This window comes from Macaca nemestrina, chromosome 7, assembly GCF_043159975.1.
Source record: "Macaca nemestrina isolate mMacNem1 chromosome 7, mMacNem.hap1, whole genome shotgun sequence".
Classification (NCBI taxonomy): domain Eukaryota; kingdom Metazoa; phylum Chordata; class Mammalia; order Primates; family Cercopithecidae; genus Macaca; species Macaca nemestrina.
This window is the reverse complement of record NC_092131.1, coordinates 80,560,833-80,588,629: the sequence shown is the minus strand read 5'-3', so window position 1 is coordinate 80,588,629 and position 27,797 is coordinate 80,560,833. Positions and strand designations below refer to the sequence as shown.

The 27,797-nt window shown below is 33.5% G+C and overlaps 1 long non-coding RNA gene across 1 annotated transcript; it reads left to right on the top strand.

Annotated features, from left to right (window-relative positions):
- Positions 1-238: 238 nt before the first annotated feature.
- LOC139364104 (uncharacterized) lies at positions 239-27,554 on the top strand. The gene is made up of 6 exons (XR_011625381.1): positions 239-328; positions 1,067-1,142; positions 7,428-7,478; positions 21,956-22,056; positions 24,107-27,071; positions 27,316-27,554. It is a non-coding gene; the product is annotated as an uncharacterized lncRNA (long non-coding RNA).
- Positions 27,555-27,797: the final 243 nt, after the last annotated feature.

Here is a 27,797-nt window from a genome sequence, read left to right as displayed (position 1 = left end):
CCAAGTCCCGGAACAGGTTGTGTGAACCCCTTGAGGTGTTTCTCCAGTGCTATCTCAGAGAAATCTCTATTTCGATCTATTCCTATATGTTAGTTATTGAAAAACAATAGACAATCGGGAAAACAAATTGACATTTTTGTGTTTGTTGAGCCCAGTCATAAGGGCCCTCGTGACCGGGCCTCATGCCAAATAACTTGTTACAAAAAGAGCTAGGGTCCCGGACTGCGCTGAAGTCATGAGACTTCTCCTCCTCTGTGGATGGACAAGTAGCTGACTCTGGAGCCCAGGCTGTTGCTATCCAGTCTGGTGGTGAATCCTCCATAGTCTAGTGAGTGTAAAAATCTTTTCCCTTCTCCCCTTCCTATTCAATTTGCTTATTATGTCAGTCTGCTTATTATATTATTTGCTTATTATATCATTTGCTTATTACATCTGCATTGCCATTTACATGAGATAAAGTTTGTTTACTCTTAAAGGTATTGTGTGTGTGTCTTTTCTTCTCCCCTCATGCGTTTCCCGCACAGAACATGGACATGCTAAACACATAGGAACTAATAAGATTGCCTGAGCCCACAGAATATAGGGCAAAAGCTGGAGTGCTAGTCAGGAAAAATCCTCCACTTCATAGTCCTTTGTGGAACATTTACTGGAGCTTATGACAAAAGACTGTAAGCACTTCCCAATGACAACTACTGGACTAGAGAATTTCCACCTGAGGGGCATTTACCACCTTGCTATGAAATGTTAACTGAAGCTACCCCTATGCTAATGGAAGTAATGGTGCCCCAAAGAGTTCTATAATAAAATAAAAATGGTTTAAATAGAATCTTACTACCTAGAGATGGCAGAAGGAAATTCTCATGAGCAGAGAGCCTCCATTTTCCCTAGAAGTAACTTTATGTAAGGAGCTGCTAGATTCTACAGTACCTAATAAACAGCTCTCATCTAAGAAGAGCTACTTAGCATGTGAATAGCAGTTCCAAGGTGAACAAACAACATCTTGTTTGGAACTGTGCTGCTCCAAGGAAAATTCTAGAAAATCTTTTTCTTTTCTGTTTTTGTACAGTTTAGAGCAATTGGATGAAGTATGTTTTTGTGAGCAAATTTACCTTTCTCTCTGAATTCTCCAAAATTCAGAAACTGTGAGTATTCTGATTTTATGAAAATATAGTTATTTCCATAAGTTTAGTAAAGTCTTTTCTTTTAAAACAGGACAATTTGAGACACTGGTTATTTTACCAAAGTTTGACTAGAATAACATATTTTTACGTAAAGTTTCAGAAAGCCAACTTAAAAGGAGCCTATATGGCAATCAATTCTTGCTGCAATCTATGCAAATAATCACGCAAAGTACAATAAGCCTAAAACTTATTTTGCACATAAATTAGTCTTACTATAATATCTCTTCAATGGGAAAGGAGGGCTAGAGAGAGGAAGAAATTGTTTCAAAGTAAAACTATAACACTTTTTACTATATTTCAGCCCTGACTTTTGTTTTTGAGTGCAGATTGAATCATGAAAGATGTAAATTTGCCTCATTTGGCATTCCACTGGGCCTGATCTGTTTTTCACTGCAAATGCCCTGCTGTTTAAGGCTACAGAAGCCCCCTCCCTCTAGGCCCAGAGACTATCATGGAAGAGGTTGTCACATAAGATTGTAAGGGCTGGTTTTGAGGTATAGAAGTAGATCAAGGTCAGACACTCCAAATCAAAGATGGGTACAAATACGCCTAAATGGCTAGTAAAACAAAGGACTTTGTTTTCTGAGCTATTACGTGGCACCTTTTCATCCACCTCAACCATAAGGAATCTCCTGCTTCCCACAGAATTAAGAGAAAATAATTACTAGGAGGATGATGATACTTTGTGACCAAGCCTCCTTAGTATAATACTCCCAGTTATGAGTTGTGCAGATAAATATATATATCTAAAATTTATTTTTCAGAACAATGTTATGCTTTATATAGTGAATTGTTATATGTCTGTAACTAAAAACAAGATTGCAGTAGCTCAACACACAGAAGTTAAATATAAGCCTTTGGCTTTTTGATTGTTGGTTCTTTAAAACAACAAAAAAATTAAGAGATAATGAATGCCTTGTTCATGTTCATTCCTATCTGGCCTAGAATATTTAATTGACTATAAGTCTCTTGACTCTAAGTCCCTTTGCCACAGAGTGTCCCACTAAGGGACAGGATGGACCTGGGGCAGACAATCCTGTAGCCCTGGCAATGCTATGAAACAAAATAAACATTTGATGGACATTGATGCTATCTCCGGCAAACCTTGGCCAGAAGGGGGAGAATGTAAACCAAAATAAAATTCTAAGGTCCCCCAACCATATGAATGGCTTTATTACATGTGAATCCTTATCCTTGGCAAAAGAAACTTTCTAAATTGATTGATACCTGCCTCAAATACTTTTGGGTTCACAGTTTGAATAAAAATTTTAAAAAAAAATTCAAGTGACATAATGTTTTTCTGAAATCCAAATGCTTAAACAAGAATAAACAGAATTTTAAAGGATATTGGTAATTGTATCTCAAAAATATTTGAGAAACATGTTATGTTGGGAAAAAAGAGAACCTTAAAATAATATCTGCTTGTTGTAATACTGTGTTTAATATTTCATAATGAGGCATAAACACTTACCATTACCTTTACTAAGTACAGGGAGTAATAATAATAATAAAAATAAAATTTTCAGGGTCCTTTTATAAAAAATTGACTACTATATCAGATATTATGATATGAAGGCATTCCTTTATAGCTTATAAAAAAGTTTTGAAAAGTATAACCAATATGTAATTAAGGTTTCTTTGAAGTTATCTTGTTGCAACAAAATTTTCTATTGCACTCCTTATTTGAAACTTTTACTACTTAAAATATTTTACTACTTAAAGCTTGATATTCTTCCCTAGTGTATTCAAGAACTCATCCAGTTGATTGAATTAGTTAATTGTTTTTCTTCTTCTTCTTCTTTTTTTTTTTTTTTTTTTTTTTTTTTTTTTGCAATTTAAGTGCTTGTCTCACCTTCACGGGTTATTACACTTCATAAGGAAGAGAATAAAAATTAGAAGACAATAAAAACAAATATTTTCAACTTCAGAATTTTATTTATGACTATATCATTTTATACGAATTTGTAACTACTTAAGTTTTTGTAGAATTGTAAACATGAATTGCAATAGCTTGTACATGATTAACACACTAATCGAAATAAGAAAAATGTTGCTAAAATCTGCTTTTAAATTTTTTAAGTAGTGAAGATTCCATGTAAAATATTTCTATATATGTAATAATATTATTTGGAGCAGATAATGTTGGTTTATGCCTCAAAGCATATTTGATGTTTTATCTGATTTATTTGGTTAAGATTAATTAATCATTTAATTAAAAATTTAGAAGCTCTATTTATAAGCTTGCTGTGCAAGTATATTAAGATGGTTTACATACAGGTAATAAAACAGAATTAAGCCGCTAAAACCGTCTAATACTACAGTTGGTTAAAGAGGTCAAAAAAGATAAATGTGCTTTTTTAAAAAATTCATTTATTTATTTGAGATAAGGTCCCACTCTGTCACCTAGGCTAGACTGCAGGAGTGTGAACATAGCTCACTGCAATCTAGAACTTCTGGGCTCAACTGATTCTCCCACCTCAGTCTTCTGAGTGGCTGGGACTATAAGTACATGTCACCATGCCTGCTAATTTTTAATTTTTTTGTATAGATGGTGTCTTGCTTTCTTGTCAGGGCTGGTCTTGAACTCCTAGGCTTAAGTGATCCTTCAGCCTTGGCCTCCCAAAGTGCTGGAATTAGAGATGTGAGCCACTATGCCCATCTAGCTTGGTCAATTTAATATCAATTAATGACAAACAAAACAAAGCACACAGCACAACTCAACTCATTTTTCTATTTGTCTGGTGCTCATTCTTCTATGCAATAAAGGACCAGTGGGTATAATGTGCTAATATGGAAAATAAAATAATTTTAAAAAATAATTAATATCTTCGAAGCCAAGAAAAGACAAAAAAAGAAGAAAAGAACCTTGAGAACAAAAGAAAATGAAGAGCAAAATGATAGATTCAACCTCAACATTATAGAAAAGTAAGTTAATTGTAAATGTGCTACAAGCTCCAAATAAAAGAGAGCCATTGATAGAATTAATACAGAACCAAAGTCAATCTATGTGCTGACTTCAAGAAAGCAATTTTACTTGTAAACAGGTCAAAAGTTAAAAGATAGTTTCATTGTGTTTTGTTTTTCAAGTTAAGAAGTAGAAAAGACCATACCTTGACATTGTTATCTATAAAAATATTATGTGCCTATATTAATGTTAAAAAGAGACTTCAAAACAATTTATATTCCCTGGGACAAAGAGGGATGTTTTTTAATGATAAAGAGACTAGTTCACCAAGATGACATAATAATCTCAAATGTATACATGCTTAATAACAGAACTTTGAAATATATGAAGTAAAAATCAAAATAATTGAAAGCAGAAATAGATAAAGTTACACTATAAGATTGAGATTTCAACACACATATGCTATTCATTTATATAACATTTATAGGGAAAACAAATATGAATATAGAAGGTTTACATTGTTAACCAGTTTTTTCTAAATTACATTTATAGAACATTCTACTTCAAAACAGAAGAGCATGCATTCTTTCCAGATGAAAATGGAATATTCATTAAGATGTGTGTATGATTTAATTGGTTTAAAAGGAATAAAATAATCTGGCTATGGAATATAGTCAGAAATAAGAAAAACAGACATCTATAAAATTCCTAACATTAGAAACTTGAAACCACATTTTTAGGAGTGACTTCCACTTTTGGGAAGATGGAGGAGAAATACTTTTTCCTATTCCTCTCACTAATCATAGCTAAAACCTTGTACATTATATATAAAATAAGTGTAAAAAGATCTATATAGGTATAAAGAAGACAGCAGACCAGCAAGGGACCTCAGGAATAAAAAACAACACAATGATAGTTTCCTGGGTTTGGTTTTTGTTTCATGTATACTAGACTTGGAGCTGAAAAAGCTGTCTGCTTGAAAATGCCAATGGGCACAGACAAAAAAATCTCCAGAAAATGACTGTTTTCTCTAGTCAAAGGATTAGGAGAAAAGCAGCCTAGCTAGAGAGAAAACTTTTACCTAATAACCACTCTACTCCAGGCAAACACCAAGAAACAAATCAAGAAAACAACATCAACAAAAATGGTGGCCCCATTCCAAATTGAGTCAGCAAAGACTGAATTAGAAATCTTGATTTTCACAATCACAAGTCTGTTAAAAAATAACTGCTGTCTTGATGGTAGAGAAAGTCAAATAGGAAACCAATACATCACCATCAGCCTGTAACAAGTCCTCTGTCCAGCAATGTCAGTGAAAACCACATGAAGAACATGGACTTTCACCCCACTCATCAGCAATGTAGTGCCCGTCCTCCTCGATGCCTAGGTGGCATCAGAGAAAGCTTACTGGAGAATCAGGGATTTCACCATTACCCAGTGATAACAAACCCACTCTCACCATAATGTCAGTAGATTTCATGTGAGACACCAACACATCAGCACTCACCTAGTGCATCAAAAGACCACTCCCCTTGGGTTTCAATGAAGGATGAGTAAGGAACCCGGACTTGTATTTATAACCAGCTGCTTTTCTTCTTCGGCTGGAGCAGTGTCACAGAAAGCCAGTTAAAACAGAAAGTTTAAAGAAAATTTAGTGTCTCACAAAATAACACAAAAATGTCTAGTCTTCAATAATAAATCACTTATCATACCAAGAAGTAGGAAGATACCAGACTTGATTAAAAAGGTGAGCAATAGATGCCAACAATGAGATGACAGAGATGTTCATATCATCTAAAAATATTTTAAACAGTTATAATAATTATGCTTCAGTAAGCAATTACAAACAAATGTCCTTAAAAAACAAAAGGATATGTCAACAAAGAGTTGAAACATCTTAGCAGAGAAATAGAACATATCAACAGGAGCCAAATTAAATTTTAGAATTAAAACATTCAATTACCAAAATATAAAGTTCAGTGAATGGGTAGAATAGAGGGGAGAAAAAAAAAAACAAAAAAAACCAAAAAACGAATGAGAGGCTGCAGGCAGAAATTAAACAATCTGCAAAACTGAGAAAATTACACACAAATTCTCCAGCAACGTGTGAAAATATAGCCATGTATCACTTAACAAAGAGGATATATTCTGAGAAATACATCCTCGGGTGATTTTGTCATTGTGCAAACATCATAGAGTATATTTACACACATCTCAGTGGTATAACCTACTATACTACAAAGCCTATTGCTCCTGGGCTAAACTGGTACAACACGTAATACTGTAGGCAACTGTAACAAAACGGTAAGTCTTTGTTTATCTAAACTTATCTAAACATAGAAATGGTACAGTTAAATCATGCTATTATGATCTTATGGGACTGCCATAACGTATATGACCCATCATTGACCAAAATATCATTACGTAGCAAACTATCATATAGTGAAATATCTACATTTTCTGTCATCAAAGCACTGGAATAAGACAAAAGACTGGGGTAAAAAATTACCTGAAGTAATAATAGGGGAATGCTTTCCCAAATTTGGCAAAAAACATAAAAGATACAAATTCAAGAAGTTGAATGAACACCAAACAAAATAAGACTAAATAAATCGATGTCACTAAGATATATCTTCATTATACTTTTGAAAGTATAGGAAAAAAAAAAAAACTATTATAATGACAGAAATTTTTCTTCACAAACAATGGAGGCCAGGAAAGCTCAGAATCCTATAAACAGTGAAAATAGCCTTCAAGAATAAAGGAAAATCAAGATGATCTCACAGGAGTGAGAATTAAGATAATTTGTTGCCAGTAAATCTATCGTAAGGGTGAGTAGGGGCAGAATAAGTGGGAATTCTTAATTGGTATAAAAAATATAGTTAGAAGGAATAAGATCTAGTGTTTAGTAGCACAACAGAATGACTATAGTTAATAAGAACTTACAGTATATTTCAAAATAACTAAACAAGTGAAACTGTTAATATTAACATATATCTAGTAAGAGTAAGAAACTGGAATGTTTCTAACAACAAAAAAAAAGTCCTTTAAGTAATGGATATCCCAATTACCATGATTTGATTATTACACATTGTATGCTTGGATCAAAATTTCACTTTTACCCCATAAATATGTACAGCTGTTATGTATCTATAAAAATTGAAAATTAAAAAATAAATAAAAGGGAAAAAATTCTTTAAAAATAAAGCAAAAAATGAAGAAATAAATGAAAAAAAAATCAGCTAATATGAAACACTCTTCTTCTCTTGAGTTATCTAAATTATTATTGACATTGAGTCAAAAATTATATCACTGATTTATTTTGTTCTTATTATATGTAGAGGAAGTATTTAAGACAGTTATAGCAGGGAGCAGTAACAATGTAAACAGAGGTAAGATTTCTATATTTCACTTGAACTGATAAAAATGATAACACTAGTATACCATGATAAATTATGTGTGTGTGTATGTGTGTATGTATGTATGTGTGTGTGTGTGTGTGTGTGTATATATATATATATATATATATATATATATATAAAAATACTTGGCACAACCACCAACAAAGCTTATTAAAAAAAGGAAATAGATACATATATAAAAACACACACAGAGAGAAATGCAAGTCAAAAAACAAACTACTCATTATAAAAGCAGAAAAAATAAAAAAATAAAAAAGAGATAAACTAAAATAAAAATAAAATGATAGGCTTTAAACCTAACATCAATATTTATATTAAATGGAAATAATCTGAATTGTCCAATAAAAATACTGGCAGAGTGGATTAAATAACATGACTATTATTTTTGGTCAACAAGAAATTCACTTCAAGTATAATGTTATAGGCAAGTTGACAGTAAAAGGATGGATAAAGACAAATCATGAAAATGTGAATCATATTAACTTGAAAACAGCCTGAATAAAAGATTAGATAAAGTAGACTTCAGAGCAAAGACAATTACTAGAGACAGAGAGGGACATTATATAATTATAGAAAGTGCAATCTACCAAAAAGACATAGCAATTTTAAAGCTCATGCACTGAACACCAGAGCCATAAAATATGTGAAGTGAAAACTGAAAAAACTGAAGAAGAAATAGACAAGTCCACAATAAAGATCAGAGACTTCAACACCCTTCTCTGAAGAATTAGTAGAGCAACTAAACAGAATTTCAGTAAAACTCAGCAACACCATCAACCACCAAGATATAATCAACATTTCTAGAACATGCCAAGCAACAACAGGAGAATACACATTAATTTTAAATGCCCACAGAACATAACCAAAGAAAGATAATGTTCTGGAACATTAAAAAAAAATTCAAAAATGTAAAACCCTAGAAACCATACAGAGTATGTTCTCTAATCACAAAGGTATCAAACTAAAAATCAATAACAAAAAGATAACAGAAAAATATTCAAACCCTTGAAAATTATCTAGACACTTGTGAATAATCTATGGGTCAAAAGAGTCTCAAAGGAATTTGTGAAAATATATTGAAATAAAAAAATGGAATAGACAACCTACCAAAATTTGTAGGAGACAGCTAAATCGGTTTTTAGAAAGAAATGTAAAGCTATAAATAAAGACTTTCAAAAAAATTAAAAGAATCAAATAAATCATCTACTCTCCCACTTAAAGAACATATATAAAAAGCTGTAAAATGAATGCAAAGTAAGCATAAGAAAGAAAATAATAAGACTATAAGTGAATAAAATAAAAAATAAAAACATAAATATTGGAAAACAACCGAGTTTATTCTTTGGCAAAATCAATAATATTAACATGTATCTAGTAAGAGTAAGGAAAAAAGAATAACCAAATTATTAGTATAAATATCAGGAATAAAAATAGGATACAATTATAAATCCTATAGATTAAAAAAGGCAAAAAAGAATACTATATACAACTCTAAAACACATAAATTTGACAACTTAGACAACCTGGACCAAGTCTTGAAAATATTTTCACAACTCATCCAAGATGAAATAGGTAATTCGAATAATCTTATAGCTATTAAGCAAGTGGATTTTTAAATTATAAACCTCCTGAAAAAGAAAGTTATATGCCCAAATGGTTTTCATCAAGAATTATATCAAACTTTTGAAGTATTAATATGAGTTTACAAACTCTTTCAGATAAGTAAAGAGGAAGCAACAATCTTTAATTTATTTTATAAGACTACTATTGTGCTGATATCTGATATCAAAAAAAGAAAGCACAAAAATTATGGAGTCTATCACTTGTGAATATAAACACAAAATCATTTTTTAAATGTTAGCAAGTCTAATTTAGTAACAGCAGTCATACACCATGACCAATAAAGGTTACACTAGGAACATACGACTAGTTCAAGGGTCACAAATTAATTAATTCCACTACACATTATTTTAGCCTAGAAGATGAAAATCACTTGATTATTACAATCTATGCAGAAAAAAATGTGAAACATATCAACATCATTTATTATAAAATCTCTCAGGAAAACAGGAATAGAGAGGTATCCTCCTTCAGCTTGGTAAAGATAATCTACAAAAAACCCTACATCTAACATTATACTTAATGGTAAAAGACTGACCGATAAGTCAATACTTGCAGCATAATCAGAAAAGAACAAAGTTGACTGAAGACATAGGAGCCATGGTCTCTGCATAGTTTTGGGGTCCTCTTTAACTCTGTAATATAAAAACACTGTAAGTCACTGCCTATATTTTGAGTACGTAAGAGGGATTAAGCAGGACTCGTAGGGATTGAACATTTTACTTAAAGAGACTCTTAAGTGTCATCCAAAAGAGACTGTTTTCATTAATTGTGGTAGGGAGTTGTATTAGTGTCCTATTACTGCTGTTACAGTTACCTAAAATATAGTAGCTTAAAATAGCATAATTTGGGGAGGAGAGAAGTCCAGGATGAGTCTGACTGGGCTAAAGAGTCTGAAGGCTCTAGAGGAGAATCTCTCTCTGTGTTTCAAGCTTCCTGATGCCACCTTCATTTCTTTGCTCCTGGCTCTTTGTTCCATTTTCAAAGCCAACAGTGTAACATCTTGAAGTCTCTCTCTCTCTCTCTCTCTCAGAGGTTGGCTGTCCTGCCTCTGTCTTATAAGCATCCTTGTGATTACATTAGTTCCATTAAATAATACAGGATAATCCCTCCATCTCAAGATGTTTAATTTAATCATACCTGCATCTGTAAAGTCCCTCTTGACATATTCACAGGTTCTCAGCATGAAACATGAGCAACTTTGAGGGAAGAACCTTATAATGGTTCCCACAAGTGTTGAAGTTGGAACAAATTAAATATATACAAAATACAATTTCTTATTAAAAATAGGCAAAAATGAGACAAATCTTATAAAATAGAGAAACTACATGTTGGTCTATTCTCATGCTCCTAATAAAGATGTACCCAAGACTGGGTAATTTATAAAGAAAAAGATGCTTAATGGACTCACAGTACCATATGACTGGGGAGGCCTCACAATTATGAAAGAAGCAAATGAGGAGCAGTAATGTCTTACATGGCAACAGGCAGAAGAGAAGTGCAGTGCAAAAGAGGGAAAATTCCCCTTATAAAACTATCAGATCTCATGAGAACTAACTCACTATCATGAGAACAGCACAGGAAAGACCTACCCCCATGACTCAATTCCCTCCAACCAGATTCCTCCCAATTCAAGATGAGACTTTTGGGTGGGGACAGAGCCAAACCATATCATTCTACCCCTGGCCTCTCCCAAATCTCATTTCCTCACATTTCAAAACCAAATAAGCCTTCTAAACAGTCCAAAGTCTTAACTTACTTCAGTATTAACTCAAAAGTCCACAGTCAAAATTCTCATCTGAGACAAAGCAAATCCCTTCCACCTATGAGCATATAAAATCAAAAGCAAGTTATTTCCCAGATACGATGGGGGTACAGGCATTGGGTAAATATCCGATGAAAGAAACAAAGGGGCTATAGGCCCCATGCAAGTCTGAAATTCAATAGGGCAGTCATTAAACTTTAAAGTTCCAAAATAATCTCCTTTTTACTCCATGTCTCACATTCGGTTCATGCTAAAGCAAAAGGTGTGCTCCCACAGCATGGGAAGTTCCGGTCCTGTGGCTTTTCCAGGCACGTGGAGCAAGCTGTGAATGGATCTACCATCTGGGGTCTAGGGGACAGTGGCCCTCTTCTCACAGCTCTACTAGGCAGTGCTCCAGTGGGGACTCTGTGTGGTGGCTCAAACTCCACATTTCCCTTCTGAACTGCCCTAGCAGAGGTTGTTTATGAGGGCCCCACCCCTGCAGTAAACTTCTGCTTGGACACCCAGGCATTTCCATACATCCTCTGAAATCTAGATGCAGGTTCCAAAACCTCAATTCTTGACTTCTGTGCACCCACAGGCCCGACATCACATGTAAGCTGTCAAGGCTTGGAGTTTGCATCCTCTGAAGGAACAAACTGAGCTGTGTGATGGCCCCTTTTAGTCACAACTGGAGCTGAAACAGCTGGGATGCAGAACACCATGTTTGGAGACTACACAGAGCAGTGAAGGGGACTCTGGGCCCGGCCCACAAAACCATTTTTTCCTCTTAGGCCTCAGGCCTGTGATGTCAGGGGCTGCCATGAAGGTCTCTGACATGCCCTGGAGACATTTTCCCCATTGCTTTGGAAATTAGCATCTGGCTCCTTGTTACTTACATGAATTTCTGCAGCTGGCTTGCATATCTTTGCAGAAAAATAGTTTTTTATTTTCTACTGAATCACGCTGCAAATTTTTCAAACTTTTATGCTCTGTCACCTCTTGAATGCTTTGCTGCTTATAAATTTCTTCTACAAGATACCCCAAATCATCTCTCTCAAGTTCAAAGTTCCACAGATCTCCAGGGCAGGGGCAAAATGCCACCAGTTTCTTTGTATAGCAACAGTGACCTTTACTCTAGTTCTCAACAAGTTCTTCATCTCCATCTGAGACCATTTCAGCCTGGATTTTATTGTCCATATCACTATCAGCCTTTTGGTCAAAGCCAATCAAGAAGTCTCTCAGAAGTTCCAAACTTTCCCACATTTCCCTATCTTCTTCTGAGTCCTCCAAACTCTTCCAACCTCTGACTGTGACACAGTTCCAAAGTCATTTTCACATTTTTGGGTATCTATACAACAGCACCCCACTCCCAGTAACAATTTATTGTATTATTAATTCTCACACTGCTAATAAAGACATACCCAAGACAGCATAATTTACAAAGGAAAGAGGTTTAATTCACTCACAGTTCCACATGGCTGGGGAGGCCTCACAATTATGGCAATAGGCAAATGAGGAGCAGAGTCGTGTCTTAAATGACAGCATGCAATAGAGAATTCCAGTGCAAAAGGGGGAAAAGCCACTTATAAAACCATCAGATCTTGTGAAAATTAACTCACTATCATGACAATAGCACATGAAAGACCCATTCCCATGATTCAATTCCATCCCAGCAGGTTTCTCCTATGACACATGGGAATTATGGGAGCTACAATTCAAGGTGAGACTTGGGTGGGGACACATCCAAATCATATCAACCAACATGTGTGAATTCATAAATTTTCTCATGACATTATGAAGGTATAAAATACAGCAATAGCAACAACAGAAACCCATAAAAACATCTACTGAACTTTGCACAGCATCCCTAGCTTATAGATTGTTACTAAAATGTGAAAATCACACACACACACACACACACACCCCTCAGGAGCATAAAGTTTAGTTCGTATGTTGTTTAGGGTTGAAATTATGTTTCAGACAAATTTGCTAAACACAACAAATTTGTGGAATCATGAGGCCATCAGTATTCGTTCGATTTATTAATGTTTGTTCTACAAGTGTGAGTGAGGAACCCACTTTGCTAAAAATTGGTTAGATAATACAAGGATATACAAATGAATAAGTCATATTTCTGATATGTATAGTGTAGTCATATAAAAAATACAACTTCTCAAGTAAATATACAATCTGTTAAAAATAGTTTCATGCAACAAAAGAAGCTACAATTTCAATCAAAGGAATGATTACTTCAAAGAGTAGTGATTGGCCAGATTATACAAGATGATATACATACAGATTCTGTGATCATGGCAAGGGATATGTCAGAGATTTACTAAAACCCCAGGTCCCTTTTACATTTTCTAATGGTGATTATTTGTTCATAGTATTGCAAAATAGATACATTATGAATAAATTTTTATTCCTAGCATCATTTGCTAATGTCTCTTGTAAAAAATTCCAAGCAACTATTTCTTTCATAAACAAAGCAAACTTTATTATTGAATATCTATTTAGCAACCATATGCTTTACAGAAACAGATGGTTATTTTTATATTAATTTAAAATAAATACATAAATTAGAGAACTCAAGTCTAATATGTTTGCTGGCCTGTTCTTTCAAATATTCAGCTGTTCTACACGTACGTTTCTGAAGTATTAATTTAGCCCTAACTCTTAGTTGTCTATTCAATATCTGTTGTACTCTTTTTTCCCCACTGTAAAAATATCCATATTGAAGTTTCAACATGTAATGCTCAAAATACACACCTTTTTATATTCTCTTGCAGCAAAGTTTGATCACGAGATAAAATTCTAGCCAATAATATGTAAGAGGAATTTGATAAAAGGCTTCAGTGAGAGTTTTAGTATCTTCCTGATTTAAAAAAAAGTCTCATAAATTTCTTTGGTTTTTATTCCTTCTTCTGTGTACCTGGAATACAGTCTGTTACATGAAGGAGCATCTTGTAAGTATAAGGAAACAGTAAATCTATTTTATGTTAAAGCCATTGATATTTAGGCTTTTTGTTATTTGCAACTAATGTATTTATGATGCAAGCACTTTTTTGTTGTGTTTTACATTGGTAACTTTTGCATATTAAAAAATGCAATAACCTTTACATTAATTAGCACCCAGAAAAGAAATATTCATGTATAAATCTAACAAACTGTGTTCAAGATTTATATGAAGTACAAAACTCTGATGAAAGAAATTAAAGAAGAGCTAAAAACTTGGAGAGACATTTCATGTTCATAAACAGGAAGATTCAATACTGTAAAGATATTATTCTTTCCAACTTAATCTACAGGTTCAATATAATCTCCAATATAAAATCCCAACAAGTTATCTTATGGATAATGACAAATTGATTTTAATATTGATATGAATAGGCAAAAGATGCAGAATAGCAAACACAATATTAAAGAAAAAGAATAACGTTGGAGGACTGACACTACCCCGTTTTGAGACTTTCTATAAAGCTAGGGTAATCAATTCAGGGTTGTATTGACAAAGAAATACACAAATAGGTCAATGGAAAATAATAGAGAGTGAAGGAATAAACCCATATAAATATAGCCAATTGATCTTTCACAAAGGACAAAGGCAACACGATGTAGGAAAGATATGAGGGAAATTTTTAAAATATGTAGAAAACTGGAATTTAAAGATAAAAATTAAAGATAAAAACTTTTAACATTAACTCCACCAAGTTCAACACAATTATGTAAGAGATGGTGCCAATTATTGAGTCAATCCCTAAAGAACTGAGAGTCTTGGGAATTTAATGATGTCAATGCTTTTTTACATAATCAACTGAAGAAAATTGGCCACCCTTTTTAGATTTTTTTAACATCAGGAAGAAAAAGAAATCAAAAGAAACCAAACTAAAACTGCAAGGGGGATGCCTAATGATTTCCCATTGAAACTCTTGCAAAATTGCTCTTGTTTGAGAGGCATGAGCAGGAACCTTGTCATGGTGGAGAAAAGACTCTAGTGAAGCTTTCTCAGGTGTTTTCCGCTAAAGCTGTGGCTAACTTTCTCAAAACACTCTTATAATAAGCAGATGTTATCATTATTTGGCCCTCCAGAAAGTCAACAATCGAAATTCCTTTGAGCATCCTTAAAAAACTGTTGCTATAATATTTGCTCTTGACTGATCTGCTTTTACTTTGACTAGTCCACTTCCACATATTGGTACCATTGCTTTGATTCTTCTTTGTCTTCAAGATCATGCTGTTAAAGCCGTGTTCCATCTTTTGTTACAATTCTTCAAAGAAATGTTTCATGATATTGACTCCACTTGTTTAAAATTTCAATTGAAAGCTCTACTCTTATCTGTAGCTCATCTCTGTGCAATGGTTTTGGCACCCATAAAGTTGAAAGTTTGCTCACCTTTGATTTTACAATCAGAATTTTGTAGACTGGACCAATTGACGTATCCAGGTTGTTACCTATTTGTGCTGTTAATTTTTGGTGCTCTTCAATTAGGGCACAAATAAGTTTTTTGTTGTTGTTGTTATTGTTGTTTTCTTTTCTCATAAACTGATGTGGATGGTCTGCTCTTTTGAGCTTTCAGCTTCAACATTATCTCATCCCTTCTTAACATCAGTTATAATTTGTAAACTGCCGATTTATTTTGGATATTGTCCCCATAGGCTTTTGGTCAATTATTTCTCTATGTTTCTGCTCAAGCCTTACCATAAATTTGATGCTTGTTCTTGCTTCATTTTATCAGAATTCATGTTGCTCTGATAGGTGTTATTTTCAAACTGGTGTGATATTCTTCTTAGTACCTCAAACTAGGTCCTGTTTAGACATGTTACAACAAGACAATGCAAGTTTATTTTTGTGAGAAAAGTTGAAATTCATGGAAAATTTAGAAAATTTTTGTGAACTGTTTGAAGATCCTTTGTAGTCTTTTCAGCAAACAGTCCTTGTACACTTGGACATCCACATTCAAAAAGATGACTCTAGACACAGATCATTCCATTCACAAAAATTAACTGAAAATGAATTACAGACCTAAATGTTAAATTGAAAAACCATAAAACACTTAGAGATTACATAAGGAAAAATAGATGACCTTTGATTTGGTGATGACATTTTAGATACAACACCAAAGGCATGATTGATGAAAGAAAAAATTAATAAAATAGATGTTATTCAAATTAAAAATGTCTGTCCTGAAAAAGACACTGTCAAGAGAATGAAAACACAAGCATGAGAGAAGATATTTTCAGGACACACATTTGATTAAAAAAAAAAAAAAAACCTATTAGGTAAAATATTCAAAGAACCCTTAAAACTCAACAATAAAAAGACACTAGAGTTTTAAATCAGTGAAAGACCTAAACAGAACCTCACCAGAGAAAACATACAGATGGCAAATAAGCACATGAAAACATGTTTCACATTATATGTCATCAGGAAAATGAAAATTAAAACAATAATAAAAAACTACTACATACATATTAGAATTGGCCACAGTCTAAAACATTGACAACATCAAATGCTGACAAGGATGTGGAGCAATAGGAAATCTCATTTATTGCTACTGAAAATGCAAATTGTGCAGTTTCTTTGGAACAAAATTTGGCAGTTTCTTGCAAAACTAAACATACTCCTTTCATACTATTCAGTAATCACATTTCTTGGTATTCACCCAAAGGAGTTAAAAACTTATGTCTATAAAAACTTACACACACATGTTTATAGCAACTTTATTCATAACTGTCAAAAACTTGGAAGCCATCAAGATGTTTTTCAGTATATGAATAGATAAATAAACTGTGTTAAAACAATAGAATATCATTCACTCCTAAAAAGAAAGAGCTATAAAGCTACAAAAAGACATGGAGGAGCCTTAAACATATATTATTAAGTGAAAGAGGTCAATTTAGAAAGACTGTATACTGTATAATTTCAACTATATGACATGTAGGAAAGGCAAAACTGTGGAAATAGTGAGATCAGTGGTTGACAGGAGTTGCAAGAGGGAAGGATAAACAGAACACAAAATTTTGGGGGCAATAAATTTACTCAAGATGATAATAAAATGGTAGATACATGTCATCATACATTTTTTGTATTTTTTTTATTCCTTCTTATACTACAAGGTATTTTGGCTTCTCTTTTTGAATACCTTTCAACATTTTTTAATACAAAAAAATACATAGTAATGAGTTATTTAATAACATGGTAGAAAAAATATGGTCAATAGATCCTCAATATGTTTTAAAATTAAAAATGTGAATTAAGTGTTATGATTCTAAAGTCCTTATGAATAGAGTGATAGAAGAACTGATAATGTGTAGACATAAGAACAAAAAACCCTATCAGTTTCTAAAGCTGCATATCACAACAAAAAGTGTTAGTTGTTCAGTAAGACACACATGAATCTGAGATCTTATTAAATATCAAAATGTACTAATAATTTCAGGACCATGGTATAGGGACAAGAGTGACTTTATTAAATGCTAATCTGCCATATAACATGTGACTAACCCCAGTTCAGGAATGCCGCCAAAATGTCTAGTTGATGTATTATTGCTCCTATGTAAGAACACCTATTCACAGCAAGTTTCCTCCAAAACAACCCTTATAGTCCCGGAAATTATAGGCTGAAATGTCTGCAACGACTTACACATTCCTCCAGCGTACATAGGCTTTTTCCCCAAGGTATAAGCCGTGGGTCTGAGAGTTCACAGTGTAAAAATCTACCTGTGTTGTGGTTGCCCAAGGCCACTATTCTTTCTGCAAGTTCCCTTAATAAATCACTCAAAACCAACAAACTGGATTTGTCTGCCTCCTTCTGCAGCTTCTTTGCTCCTTTGGCACTTGGAGGCCACTTTGCATATACGGCCCTTTTACAGAACTCTTGGGGAATTGCGAAGCCTAGAAGAGGCATGGAGAAATCCAGGACTGTTCTTGAGTCCTAAGTTTTTATTTTACAGTGTGTCAGACACAGATTTAACATATAGGTCTCACCTATGCTAGAAGGATATAACTTACACAAAAGGGAGCTATGCAAGTCATGAAATATTTTTATGTTATGATCTGAAAATTATCTGGTCTATAAGACATTTTCTAAGGGAATGATATTCTAGGTGAATTTACAATAAGCAACATAGACCAACCAGGTACATAGGCTGAATCATGTTCTCCCAAAATTCATATGTCAAAGCTGTAATCCCCAGTATCCCAGAATGTATCTGTATTTGAAGACAGGGCCTTTAAAGAGATAATTAAGTTAAAAAGAGACTGTTAAAGTGGACCTTCATTCAATTGGATTTGTGTACTCATAAGAGGAAATTTTGACATACAAAGAAACACCAGTGATGTGCCTACACAGAGGAAAAACCATGTGAACACACAGCATGAAAGCGGACATCCACAAGCCAAGGAGAGAGACACCAGAGAAAATCAAACCTGTTGGTACCTCAATATTGTAATTCTTCCCCCTAGAACTGTGAAAAAATAAATTTCTATTGTTGAAGCCACTCAGTCTATGGTATTCTGTTGTGGTGGTTCTGGCAAACTCATAGAGTTGGCCACAATATTTCAAAGATAAGGACTCACCCACTAGAAAATATCAACATATGTTTTGTAGAAGTCTTGACATTCATATGTTTAAACGATGGTTTGACGGGAAAGTCTTTCATCCTGTCCCATTCCTAAAGAAGAGGTGGAAAAAACAGATCACAGGCCTGCTGTTAACTCTTTCCTTTCATAAGCTATGACGCAGAAAATCGACTTGGTATACAACCAAAGACCTTATTTCATAGGTAAGTATAAGGGAATATATTCAAGTATGGTATTACAGTGAGATTTGTTGTGGCAAGTTGTACATCAGCAGGCAAGTGTGCAGTTTGCTTTGATGAGCATGCACCATGAAACCCTGGCCAGCTGTTAAAAGACTAGATATGAAAACAACAACATGGACGAATCTCTAAAATCAAATATCCAATAGTTTTATTATGCAACTTAAAATTGAAGCACTGAATATAAATGCCTACTTTAAAAAAAAGTATACCAAAATTTTTCCCATGTTAAATATTATAAAATGTCTTTCTATGTGGTATAAGGGAGAGGAAAATAGGAATAAAGAATACAGAATAAAGTAAATAACATTTTTCAAGAGTTTTGTGACACAGATCAGTGACGATGATGTGCCATTAACTACGGAGTTTTATGAATTCAACACACGGTACCCAAATTCCACATTTTAATAATGAATTAATAATAAATCATATTTTAATAATAAAATTCAAACGGAGAATTCTGAGCTAAAAACTTTAAATAAATTTATGACAGTCACAAATATAAACACATAAAGACAAGCAAGCCAAACAATATATAAGAAAAGAAGATGCAGTTCATTTTAGAAAGATAATTACAGAAAATCAATAAACCCAAGGAAATAATACTAAAGACTTCATAGCTGCTATCATAAATTTTAAACATGCCTTTTGTGGTTGAAGATCTCATAAGAATGGAAAGGAAAAGAGGAACAAGAAGGAAATTCCCTGAAATATCAAATCACAAGAATTTGGCGAGGTACTGATAACAGAAATAAGACAAGTCAGAGGTGACACTGAATTAAAGGAAGAAAAGTGTTAAAGGTTATATCAGCAAAAAGAAGAGTGAGCAAATATTCCAGTTGTCTTTTCATTTCTATATTCATTACTTACCTTGTCCACAAGGTTTTACACATTATGAGGGCAGATTCCTTGTGTGTCTCATTCACCTCACTGCTCAAGCATCTACCCCAGTGTTGAACTGTGCCTGAAACATAATGTTTATTTAATAACTAAAGAGTATATTTAGGATGGACAGCCATAGAAAGAGGACCATTTTATCAACTAGCATGAAAATCTCCTGGAGGCAGGTACAACTATGGAATGCTAGAAAAGCTACAGAATCTTTCTAAACTTTGTTTAACTTAGTCTTTTAAATGTGATCTGAGGCACTATGGAAAGAATCTTACAGACAGGTTGACCCTTGCTTCTCATCCTCTCTGGTTAGCAAAATGTGTTGTCTCTATTCTTGTGTTTTCCTCATGTGAAATAATAACACCAATAAAACTAGACAGACTCTTAACATGCATAACTGTATATAGTATATTCAGATTACAAGACTTTTTAATTATAAATTTTCTATTGAAACACTCTAAACAGAAGTGCAGGTGATAGGTGACGTATACATATATATAAAGGCAGTCCTTCCAGTTACTTGGAATTTAGTTTCCTTCGCAAGCGGAGTGTTCCTCACTGTCTATTTAAAACTGACAAAGACATTTGTCTTTACTCGTGTGGAGATGCCTGATAACTTATTTCTAACTATCATACGCTCCACAGTCATGACATTTTAAGACAATAGATCAAATCTATCGTGGATTTTTTTTTTCAATTTCCTTTTGATTGCTGCTGGGAGGAAAATAGAGAGATAGTCGAGAATAGCATTAACTTGCAAAGTAAAATAAATTATTTCGAGATAACTATTCCATGTTAGAATACAAAATGGCCTCCTAGTTACAATAACAAATTCAGCAGTGCATGGTTGTAATTCTTTAGCCTTACTAGTTTTGCCACCATGGTTTGTTTTCTCTGGTATACTCCAGATGATTTAGTGAGACTGATACATAAACCTCCGCAATGCATGTATTAAATGCATACACATACGAATTATAAGAGCTTGTTAACTGGTTACAGACTGTACACTAAGGACAGAGTTCTTTAATTTGAATCTGGACATTACTATTTGCTCACTATGTAACCATGAACATGATCATTCATCCATCCGTGCCTCACTTTTTTCAGTTGAAAATATTAATAAAATATATAGAGAGAATATAGAGAGTATATAGAGATTCCATACATATTTTATATGTGTATATATGTATACATACATATATGTATACACACACGTGTATATATGTTCGTGTATATATACACATATGTGTATATGTATATGTGTATATATACACATATATGTTGTATATGTATACACACATATATACACATACATATATAGATTTATGGAATATTTATATACACATACATATAGATATGTACAGATTCCATACATCTATATATATATGCATAAATATTTACACACACATATCTATTTATCTATAAAGCAAGAATTAGAATATGTAAAATCATTTGATGAGTGTCTAGTACAGATTAAGAATTAAGAATCAAATGAATGTTACCTGATATCATATGGGTATATACATATATTTAAATATTTGTATATACATTTATGTACACACACACACATATATAATATAATTTTATATCATACAACTTTGAATTTGTCAAAATGAAGCAGAAGCCCCAAGTTAAATTTCACTAAGATTACAAATGTAGCATATCCTTCAATTTAACTTCACACTTCAGCTTCTTTAAAATTTTTATTTCCAAGAAAGTGTACAAATACCTGCATATGACAAGCAAATAAAATATTTACATAAAAGATGGCTATAGCCACAGTGAGAAAATGCTTCAGGCTCCATATGCCTTAGAACTAAAGTGACTGTATAACTTATCATCCAAACCACGAGAGTTTAAGAATAAAATGTGTGTGTTTTTAATAATCACTCCAGGATACCAAGTGGGAATTGAGATTTTTTCCAAGGAAACCAGGAAGATTTGTCACCCTACTCAAAACCCTAGAAAATGCAGTAAATAAGAACATATTTTACATGTTCCAAGGACAAACGCATGAGGAAAGTGGTGTCACCTTTTCTTTGTGGTGAAATAAATAGTATCATCTATGCTCTCTGCAAAGCTCAGGTTGAATTTGTAACTCAGGTAGAACCGTTGATTTTGTATTTTAGGGGTTTTTTTTGTTTGTTTTTGTTTTAAATACAGAATGCGCTGTACCTCATAGTTAAAAACAATTGTTCTAAGCTTCCACATGCTGCTAAGATACAGCTACCGGGATTTAGTGAGAGTCACGTTGTTTGAGGCGTTAGTTCAGCTGTCTGTTGAATCCCCTGAAACTGATGCTCAGTCTATATTAATGTCTCAGTCCCAAGAAACCTCAGCCTATTCTCTCCTATAATTAATCTTGCAGGTAGTGCCTTGACATTATTGGTTCACCAGCAGAGCAGAACTGCCTCAGCCATCAATAATAATTCAACGCATTAGAATGAGGCCTACGCATGGGCCACGGAGGTAGCCAAATATGCAGGATCTCCTGCATTCCTCTCCAGTTGAAGGGAAACCGCAATTGAAACTAGTTGTTTTGGTGGCTGGATAATTTGTAATAGAGGGGTCTCGGTGTTACTAATTGTTTTGCTTTATGCTTTTCTCCAAATGTAGCCACGGCTTGGCACGAGGGGAGTGATTGTCTGTTTACTGAATCTTAATATTGAGGCTGTTACAAATTGTCTTTCACAGATGGTGGGAGCTTTTCAGATGGAGAGAGGCAAGGAATTTATTACTCAATATTTCTGTATTACTGATTGGGACGTGAGGAGCATAGACAATCTGTCCTACTGCAGGGTTTGCTGCATGGTTTTTTTTTTTTTTTTTTTTTTTTTTTTTTGCCTCTGTAAAATTATGGCTGGCTCTAGACGTTTTTCTCATTTTGTATAGATAGCAGCTGTGTAATTTCCAGCAGAATGTTTGCTTTGATCCCCCTTCCTTTAATTGAAATCCGCAATTATGAGATTTGTTTCTTTTATGTTTGTGAGTTTATTGGTTTAATCTACAAAATGTGCTGTCTTGCTGTCTTACACAGTTAAAGGCTACAGCACAGTTGGGACTTAAATGACAAACATTGGAGGGAGGGGCTTCTGTTTTTTGTTTTTTATTTTTTTGGTTGGCTATAAAAAGAATCCAATATATAGTCTTCCACTCAGATAGCAGGCTTTATGACAACTTAGTCATTCTGTATAATTTAAAGCTGTGTCTCTTGCATATATATAATATATATATTATATATGATTAGGCTCATTTCTAAAAATAAATAATATGTGTGTGTGCACATATGTATATGTGTGTTCATATACACACATACTGTATGTGGGTGTTCATAGAATGGAAAGGGAAAATGCCTGCGTAGAAGCATTTCTTTGATTATAGCAACTAGTAACATTTACATAATGCTAGCTTTATCAGCACATTTTAGGGGAGAGAGAGTGAAAGGATTATAAAGTAGATAGATACAAGAACAGCAATGCACGGTTTCAGACATAGTTCACAACAAATAATTTTGAGAGTTACATGTCAATATGCTCTACCAGGTAAATTAACCACAAAGTTCCTAAATGGTAAAGTTCCAGATGTTTGAAATATTTTAATAAAAAATAGAAGAAAAAGAAGAGATTAAGTGGAGAAGAATGAGATTTTGTTTCCAAATTTACAATTCTCTTACTGATAGTCTGTCATAAACTGTTACTACATATTTTAAAACAATTTTTGCTAATACTTTATGCATTCATTTTATTTTCTTTCTGGCACAGTATAGTGCATTTTCGTGTGGAATGCTAGGCTGTGTCTATATAAAGGAAATTCCATATTAACTGGTATTAGGCCAATTAATTTATAACTGAATTAATCTTTTTATGTAGCATCCTTACTCCAACTAATTGGTTTAGTCTAACAATTTTGGTAGCTATTATATAGGTATTTCTCTTAAATGGTCAAGAATAATTAATTCACATTGACAAGGGATTTTTCACAAAATTCTTTCATGTGTTAATGGTTGTTTTTAGGCAAATAAACCAAATGATCATACGGATATTTAAAAATACTTTAGAACTGCACATGTTAACTGAGTATGTCTCCAATTCACCTTGTGGTCTCCTGATTATGACGTGGTCAGGTCTATAGTCATACAACTGTGATATATATATATATCAAGATACATAGCCCATGGATTCCAGGAAGAAAAATTCACTTAAAAATAAGCCTTTTAATGGACTATTTCTAAATCCTGATAGCCACCATTGGAAAAATGTCATGGTATTTCCTGCTTTTGCTTAATAATTAAAATCTAATTAAATGTCCACTCATCTAGGAATTTCTTAATAAGAAAAACTGTAGTTAATTATAGATATTTGTATTTTAAGTATGGGAAAAAACAAAAACAATGGCGCTAATGGACCTAAAGTAACTTGCTCAATAAATTACATCTAGAACACTAAGGAAAGAAACAGAATTCAAATCCATACCTTTCTATGAAACCCTGTTTAATATGGATCTACCTGGTTTTTTTAAGGATACGTAATGACTTAAGATACTAACTCCACATTCTGTGATAAGAGATGAAGATCCAGGAAATGTATGGACACATATAGCCTAAAGAATATTGTTAGAAAAAAATAGTGGGATCTGGAAGCAAAAAGGAAACATAGAAAAGGAAACAGGAAGGTGAAGAAAGTTGAAGATAAACTTTCTTTTTCACAATGTTTTTATGGGCAAGTTCAGCCCATAAATCAAAAATTACTTTTATGGATGAAATGTTAGTTTTCTTTAAGTCAAGATCATCTTTTTCATTTCCTACATGCAGGTTGAATCTCATTTATGAAGTGAGATGTCAAATAACAACAAAAAAATGCATTAATTTGCCTAAAGATGCTTGTAAGATAACATTGCTCCACACTTTGCTTTATTCACATCATTAGAGGAAATATTTTATTCCTCTAGTTGTTTCTGGCCATGGCTCAAGGAAAAAAAACTTCCACTCATTCCTTCAGACAGTACAGTTAACAAGAGGATAACTTTTTTTTTCATTATCATCTGTGTCCTTCTCCCTCAGGAAGCAGAGAGTTATCAGATCGGTGAGAGAGAGGAAATAAAGGTCTGAACCTGTGTCTCAAGTCGCTACCTCTTTTGGGAGCACTCTGTTCTCAATTTATTTTAATTCTGTTTCACAATTTAATGAGTTTACTAAAGCAGGTTCACTATTACCCTGTGGAGATCCTTAATGATACATGGATATGTTTAATTCTGGGAATAAAGTAGTTAAACTGACTAGTGATTATGCCACATTGTTAGCGTCATCTTTGTCAATAAGAAAGCTGTTCATATTTATGGTATCTGTATCTATTTCTTCAGAAGTGTGACTATTATTCATATATCCCCAATACACACAAAAGATATAGTTTTATCTAAATTTTTAATCGGTTACATATTTTTCTAGGTTACTAGCTAGAGACATCCTGGTTGTTTCCAATTTGTTATAAATTGGAAATCTGATGCTAAACAAGTAGTGTTATGAGAAGCCTTCTTATTCATAACTTGACGTGTTTTTGTTAGTATATTCTAGATTAAATTTTGAGATTATGGTGGAGTCAAATCATACAAACACTTTAAATTTTGCTCCATATTACCACATTCCTGTGCAAAAGTGACACCAATTTACAATGCCATATTGTATAGATGTGTTTCATGGTACCCTAAAACAATTACAATGTTAATAACAAAGATAAGTAATCACAGAGCACTATGCCAGATATAATACTAATTTTTAAAAGTTTGAATACAATGACAACTAACAAAATATGACTAGGAGACTCAAAGTGAGCACATGTTGTTGGTAAAATGATGTTAACAGACTTCCTTAATGTAGGGTTGCCACAAACAAAAGTAAAAAGTATTTACTTGTGGACAACCTTGCCAAACATTGACTCTATAAAATGGTTTAAAATTATTTACATTACAGATACTTTTCTTTTCTTTGCTATTTCTAATTATGTTATTTTGTAAACTGTTATTTTAGCCACATATGTATTTTTTGGCTCTGAATTTCTCATTTCATGTTAATTTTGTGTATCTGTCCTTGATGGATTCTTTGAATTTTTGTTTTAATTGCATCCTTCTGTATAATTATTCTTGGACACTGTGTCATTTTTAAAACTTGCATTTCATAGGATGGATTCCTAATACTTTGTTTGCATGTTCTTTTATGCTATTTTTTTCCTTGTCTTATTACTAAAAAGTGATTTTATACTTGCCATGACTTTCAGGTTTCCCAGCTTAAGATGGACACTTCTTACACTTTGATGTAGCATGGGCGAATTTGTCTCTACTTTTTCCCATCAAGCTACAATTTAAGGGTTGAGTTTTGAAATATGCCCACTTTTTCCCTAGCCTGAGTATGTGGACAACAAGCAGATGAACTCAACTGGTGTGCAATTTAGGTGAAAGTCCTGGACTCTTTCTCTCACCTAAAATTTTATTAAACGTCTAACCCCATAGCTTGCTCTCTTTCCAGGAGGCAGTTTTACTGCCTCCAGGGAAATATCCTTGCTTTCAAATCTCTTCCTTAACTCAGCACGGAGCCACCAAGGCTTTGCTGGTATCAGTGAGCTATCTCATGTATCTTCATCCTCCATTTCACCAGTCTTTTCCTGGCACTTTCTCCCTCTATTCCTCACTCTAAGACTGAGTGTGGAATCAATATTTGGCTGTAAAGGAGTATATGGTGTCTTATCTTGTGTACTGAAACAATGTATTTACTCAAAGTTTTATGGATTTTCTTTTTTCTCTACATTATGCCAAGACATAAATTTGAGAGTGTTTATGATGGTGCCTCTTTTCCCCTCTGCTTTCTTTTCAAGTTACAGACATCAAAACAATAAGCCTTAACCATTTTCCTGTTTTTAAAAGAAATAGTTAATTTTTGTGGGAATTATTAGGTGTCTCCCAGGCTACCCATGTAAACCCTCATTTTACCTGTTTTTAAATTGAGTTATTCATGAGATGCTTTCTGTGTTTTAGGAAACAAAAATAAATGTTATATTGTCTCTCTAATGTCATATGGTCTCTAAAATATCATATGGTCTCACATCCCCACCCCCAACTATTTTCAAAATGGCCTGAGTTTGGGAATGAAGGCCTTATTTGGACATGGATATGATTGTAGGCATTCTCCTTTATATTCCTTTATAACTTATGGTTATGCATCTAGTAGCAGCTGTTAAGGTCATTCCAAAACTGACATTCTCTCCCCATCTCTGCTTCCCACTAAAATCCATCTGGTAATGGAACTGTACATACCTTCAAGTATTTTGAAAACAAACCAAAAAATTACAAGCAAAAACAAAATAAACAAAAGACAGATATCTGAATCAGACAGAATTAGTTTTGGATCTCAGACTGTCATCAGTTAGTCGTTTAAAATGGAGCAGGTTACTTAACAATTCTGAGAAATATTTTCTCAAAACACTGAAGTATAATAGGCATTTTTTTTTTTTTTTTTTTTTTTTTTTGAGACGGAGTCTCGCTCTGCCGCCCAGGCTAGAGTGCAGTGGCCGGATCTCAGCTCACTGCAAGCTCCGCCTCCCGGGTTTACGCCATTCTCCTGCCTCAGCCTCCCGAGTAGCTGGGACTACAGGCGCCCGCCACCGCGCCCGGCTAGTTTTTTGTATTTTTTAGTAGAGACGGGGTTTCACCGTGTTAGCCAGGATGGTCTCGATATAATAGGCATTTTACAGACATTTTGTGATAAGCAATTGAGGTATGTGTGCATGTGTGGGCTTGTGTATAAAATAAACTCACTTGACTGGCCTATATAACTGTCTTGTTTTTCACTCAGGATGAATGATGGGTGACTTTTTTACTCAAGCTACATCGTATTCTATTCAGATTAATCTAATTTCTAATTTGAAATAATTAAAATATGTGATATACTTTGACAAATATCGAAGTAATAAACAGTTGAACAAGGGCACATTTTTTCTGTATTTTCTATAACGCCAATTCATTTTCCTCTACTATATTTTATTTTATATAAACATTATTTTAATTTTATACACACACTATGCAATCTAAAAAGTACAATTGCCTGTGATGTCCATATACTTAACCTTTCTTAAGAGACACATTCGTTTAATTTATTTTTATAATCTAGTTGATAACTAGATTATAAGATATAATCTTTTAGATAACTAGGGGTGAATTTTGCT